At 42.1% G+C, this 5578-nt stretch overlaps 1 protein-coding gene across 1 annotated transcript in view; it reads right to left on the bottom strand.

Moving 5' to 3' along the window:
- Window positions 1-5302, bottom strand: part of LOC143275263 (uncharacterized) — a 47611-nt gene extending 42309 nt beyond the window's left edge. Inside the window, exon 1 of the mRNA XM_076579238.1 lies at window positions 4711-5302. The gene's annotated coding sequence lies outside the window, so the exon portion shown is untranslated. The remainder of the gene's footprint in view (window positions 1-4710) is intronic.
- Between the last annotated feature and the right edge of the window lie 276 nt (window positions 5303-5578).

The raw sequence follows: 5578 nt of genomic DNA, 5'->3' as shown, positions 1-5578 counted from the left end.
TGTTGTGAACGCTGCTAAGTCCCGCCTCCAGTGAAGAAAAAGGTCATGGATATTGCCAGTAATTATAATAACAATAATGATAATGGTAATCATAATAATGGTAACAATAAATGAGAAAAAGAAGAAAGAGAAGAAGAAAGAGAAGAAGAGAGAGAAGAAGAAGCAGAAGAAAGTGAATAAGAAGGAGAAAGTGAAAAAGAAGGAGAAGAAAGTGAATAAGAAGAAAAAAAGTGAATAAGAAGGAGAAGAAAGTGAATAAGAAGAAAAAAGTGAATAAGAAGGAGAAGAAAGAAGAAGAAGAAGAAAGAGAAGAAGAAGAAAGAGGAGAAAGAGAATAAGAAACAAGAAGAAAGAGAAGAAGAAAGAAGGAGAAGGAGAAAGAGAAGAAGAAACAGAAAAAGAATAAGAAAGAGAAGAAGAAAGAGGAGAAGAAGAAGAAAGAGAAAAAGGAGAAGAAGAAAGAGATAAAAGAAGAAGAAAGAGAAGAAGAAGAAAGTGAATAAGGAGAAGAAGAAAGAGATAAAAGAAGAAGAAAGAGAAGAAGAAGAAGAAGAAGAAGAAAAATAAGAAGAAAGAGAAGAAGAAGAAACAGAAGAAACAGAAGAAGAAACAGAAGAAGAAGAAACAGAAGAAGAAGAAGAAGAAAGAAAAGGAGAAGAAGAAGAAAGAGAAGGAGAAGAAGAAGAAGAAGAAGGAGAAGAAGAAGAAAGAGAAGAAGAAAGTGAATAAGGAGAAGAAAGATGAAAGAAGAAGAAAGAGAAGAAGAAGAAGAAAGAGAAGAAGAAGAAGAAAGAGAAGAAGAAGAAGAAAGAGAGAGAAGAAGAAGAAAAAAGAAGAAAAAAGAAAAAAAGAAGAAGCAAAAGAAAGAGAAGAAAGAAGAAGAAGAAAGAACAAGAACAAGAACTGTAGGAAATAACAGAGCACTAAATCTTAACGAAGAAACTAGTTTGTCAAAGCTCTTTCCACGTTCCAACTTCCACACGCACGCTCTCACAACTTTTGTGGAAATTTAGCATCCAGCACGCATCAATCGTGACCGTCGTTGACTGAAGTGATAGGGGAACTGTGCAAGGGAAACGGTCTTTTTCTTCTTCTGCGTTCACTCGTATGCACACGAGTGGGCTTTTACGTGTATGACCGTTTTTACCCCGCCATGTAGGCAGCCATACTCCGTTTTCGGGGGGTGTGCAAGCTGGGTATGTTCTTGTTTCCATAACCCACCGAACGCTGACGTGGATTACAGGATCTTTAGCGTGCGTATTTTGATCTTCTGCTTGCCGTATACACACGAAGGGGGTTCAGGCACTAAGCAGGTCTCCACATATGTTGACCTGGGAGATCGTAAAAATCTCCACCCTTTAACCCACCAGGCGCCATCACCGTGATTCAAACCCGGGACCCTCAGATTGACAGTCCAACGCTTTAAACCACTCGGCTATTGCGCCCGTCAAGGGAAACGGTCGAAACTGAGGTCGCAATAACAGAATCGGCAGCAGTAGCGGTGAGACTAGTTTGTGGCGGTACACTGTCGCTACACTGTCTAAGAACGTTCGAACAATATCAAGTTGACTCAAGGAGAGGCGTCACTGGCGTTCGGTCAAATCCATATACGCTACACCACACACATCTGCCAAGCAAGATGCCTGACCAGCAGCGTAACCCAACGCGCTTTTAGTCACGCCTCAGTTGAGGAGGCCTGCTTGCCAGATGACGGCTGTTCCAGAGTTGCTGTTTTCAATGGGTGATAGACAGCCGGGAGTGAGGGGTGGGGGTGGGAGAGAATTTTCTACATGAGGGGCGCAATATATGTACACTTCGCAGATGTAAAATGACCCAGAGGAATAATTTTTTTTTTTTTTTAAAAGGGGGATGAATCCTATCAAAACCCAACAGAAATCCCAAACCGCACTGAACTGGAACTAAACGATACGGCAATATCTATATTACTTTTCCGTTTATAAGACGGGAAACCTTGTAAATTGGTTAATAACACTGTAATGTATATACTCTACATTTCTTCCCCTGTAAAATGACCCATAGGAATAATTATCTTTAAAAAAAAAGAAAAAAAAAAAAAGATGAATCCTATCAAAACCCAACAGAAACCCCAAACCATACTGAACTGGAACTAAACGATACGGCAATGCTCACATTTCTCCCCCTTTACTTTTCCGTGTGTAATAAGACGGGAAAACTTGTAAATTGGTTACTGAATAACATTGTAATGTATATACCCTACATTTCTTCCCGTCCACTCTTTGACTGGCATATCTTTACGTCTCTTGACAGGGGGCGGGGGGTGGGGGGGGGCGGGGGGGGGGAAGAAATGTAGAGTATATGTTACACTGAATGTTATTTAAACAAATTTACGGATTCTTCATTCTGAGGAACGAAACAATGGAAAGAACACAGGGAAAAAATGTTGGGCACACATGACAATGATATTTAAACAAGTTTACGGATTCTTCCGTCTAAGGAACGAAACTGAATGGAAAGACAGGGGGGGGGGGGGAATGTGGATACTGCCGAATGGTCTACATGATTGAAGGACGCAATGTACACTTCGCAATTGTAAAATGACCTATAGGAGAAAAAAAAAGATGATGAATCCTATTAAAACACAACAGAACCCCCCCCCCCCCCCCCCCCCCCCCCCCCCCCCCCCCCCCCACATACACACACACACACACTCCTCCCCCCCACCTGCACTGAACTGGAATTAAACGATATATTCTTCTTCTTCTTTCCGTTACACGACCAACATCGACTTGCCGATGACTCTGTCGTGGTCCATTCATGCTTGCTGGGTATTTTCGTGTCTCCATTACCCACCGGACACTGACATGGGTTACAGGATCTTTAACGTGCGTATTTGATCTTCTGCGTGCGTATACACACGAAGGGGGTTCAGGCACTAGCGGGTCTGCACATATTATGTTGACCTGCTGGGAGATCGGAAAAATCTCCATCCTTTACCCACCAGGCGCCGTTACCGTGATTCGAACCCGGGACCCTCAGATTGGAAGTCCAACGCTTAAACCACTCGGCTACTGCGCCCCGTGTACGGAATAGAGACGAAACGCGGTGACCATGAGAACGTTCATGTGACAATGGTGGCCCCTGCTAGGATTGGCTATGAAAGCAATGACGAAAAGACGACAGGTGCGTGAATGAGTGAGTGAGTGAGTGAGGGACAGACAGTCTGAGCAGGTCGCTGTTGGACAACCTCTAGAAAGAAACACAACAACTATCGTATTCACACAGTCAGCTCTATATATATAGAAACAAACCAATTATGAAAACGTGGTGGGGGGGGGGGGAATATTGAACAGATACACATCCCACGTCCCTTCTTGAAATTAAGTATTTTGAGGTTTGCGTTTGCATGCTATAATTTGCCTATCAATTGATTGTCAAAATCATATTTCTGAGCTAATGATCTAGGGTCGTTATCGAGAAAATTTTTGACTCGAAGTGTTAGCTGATTTTGTTACCTTTAATAGTGCATTCCATCCTTTCACAGTAACTATCAACAACAGAAAAAAATGGAGAAAGTCTATGAAACACTGTAGGCTGTGAGACAAGACTATTTTATCACAGAAATATTCGGCTATAGGCTAGAAGCCTTTTGCCCTCGTAATAATGTCCATTAATGCGCTTTCAAGTGGATCACAAAAGAGTGAAACTGTTCCAAAGTTTAATCAGGCATAGTGTATACTACTTTTATTTCTGACTCGATAAAGATTTAAATCGATGGAAAATACGTGGTCCTTAAAAGTTTTGTCAATTTGGTTTTTGAAGGCGTTTACTGATGGTGCACTGATAGTGTCATAGAAAAGGTTATTCCACAGATTAATAATAATAATAATAATGGATACTTATATAGCACACTATCCAGAAATCTGCTCTAGGTGCTTTACAAAAACGCTTTGTTAACATAAAACATTACATCTATATTACACACACACACCGAAATGTGACTACACACACACACACACACACACACACACACACACACACACACACACACACACACTGCATACATACATTTTAACAATACATGTGTATCTAACAGCTACCCTAACACATACGCACACATAGGCAGGCACAAACTTACATAAACTCACGCACGCACAATACACATTCATATACATGCATGTAGTTATGTACACATACAGACATATGTATACACACATAGCCAAGCACAGCTAATGCAAAGGATACGACTAGTAAAACAAAAAAAAATTGTGGAACTGGTTTGTTACAAAGTTAGCCTTGTTAAGTTTGAAGTCGTGCCCTCTGAGACTTCATCAAAGTTAGCCAAGGTGAACAGGGAAGTGGTAGTGCGGGGATCATAAATATTGTGCACGATCTTGAACACTTCAATGAGTGTCTGTTTCAAACCATATAGGTTTGTCTTCAGGGTCTGTGTAAATTGGAAATGACAGTGGATATGAAAGCAGAACCAATGCCATGTAGGCCTTTTTCAGCCTACAGTAGGTTTGTTTTGGTTTTGTTTTTGTTTTTTTCATACAGACTTTCTCCATTTGTACGTTTTAGAAACTCAGCAGTTATTTTTCATGGACATGAAAGCCTGACATACAAAATCAACGACACAGCACAGATTGACACTAAAAGCCTTTAACGTGAAAAAAAAAAAAAAAGTCACATGCCAGAACAGTCAGAAAGAAGTTAGCAGAATTCACTCACCCACAGATCCAAAAGAAACACCTGATGCCTGCCGAAAACACGTCTTTCTCTTCAAAAGGCCTTTCTTGAACCTTGGCTTGTCACGTCTCAAAGAACAACTCACTTCTCCACACTCAATAGACTGTTGTCTTGTCTTTCAGGCTATTTCACTGGCACAAGGTATATTCTATTCTCTTGACTTTTCAGCTTCGGCAAACAAACAACGAGGAGCAAATAACTTCAGCTTTCAAGCGGATCTCCCTGAATTGATTTCCTCGTGAAACATGCGAGGCGATAGCTCATCTTCGAAAACAAAAGACGATGAGCACGGCCGTGAACACACACACACACACACACACAAAAAAACAACTCCATACAAGAGTTGTGTTACCGATTTGTGAAGACCCCAGTTTTTGTGTGGCAACACAAAAGTCCGTCCGATAACAATCAGCTGCTCTCTCTTTGTGGTGATTATCTTTTCACTTGCCGATGGCTGGAACAAGATAACAGGGTACAGTGCTGGACTAATGTGCAGGCTTTCAGTGGCGCGAAGAATGGAACACAAGTCTGCCTCTTGTCTGCCTTTTCTACACACGAATAGTGGGGTATTGACGCCAACTGCCGAGTGTTTTCACTTCTCACACAACACACTGTTTTCAATCACCAGCTCTCACGTCGCGATCTCACTACAGGGAAGAAGAAGGAGGAGGAGGAGGAGGAGAAAGGGAAAGGGGTGACTGTAGCGGGGGGGGGAGGCGCGGGCGGGGTTTTAAGCCAATCAGCGGATCGCTCGCGCACCAATGACGAAACGCCTATGAAAAGAACGTGCGGGAGAGAGAGTGATTGACGAGACAGGGGGGCGGGACTTAAGCTGTCGCTGGCATTGTGC

This window comes from Babylonia areolata, chromosome 30, assembly GCF_041734735.1.
Source record: "Babylonia areolata isolate BAREFJ2019XMU chromosome 30, ASM4173473v1, whole genome shotgun sequence".
NCBI classification, from domain to species: domain Eukaryota; kingdom Metazoa; phylum Mollusca; class Gastropoda; order Neogastropoda; family Buccinidae; genus Babylonia; species Babylonia areolata.
Note: the sequence above shows the minus strand (reverse complement) of the source record. Positions and strands in the feature narration are given on the sequence as shown.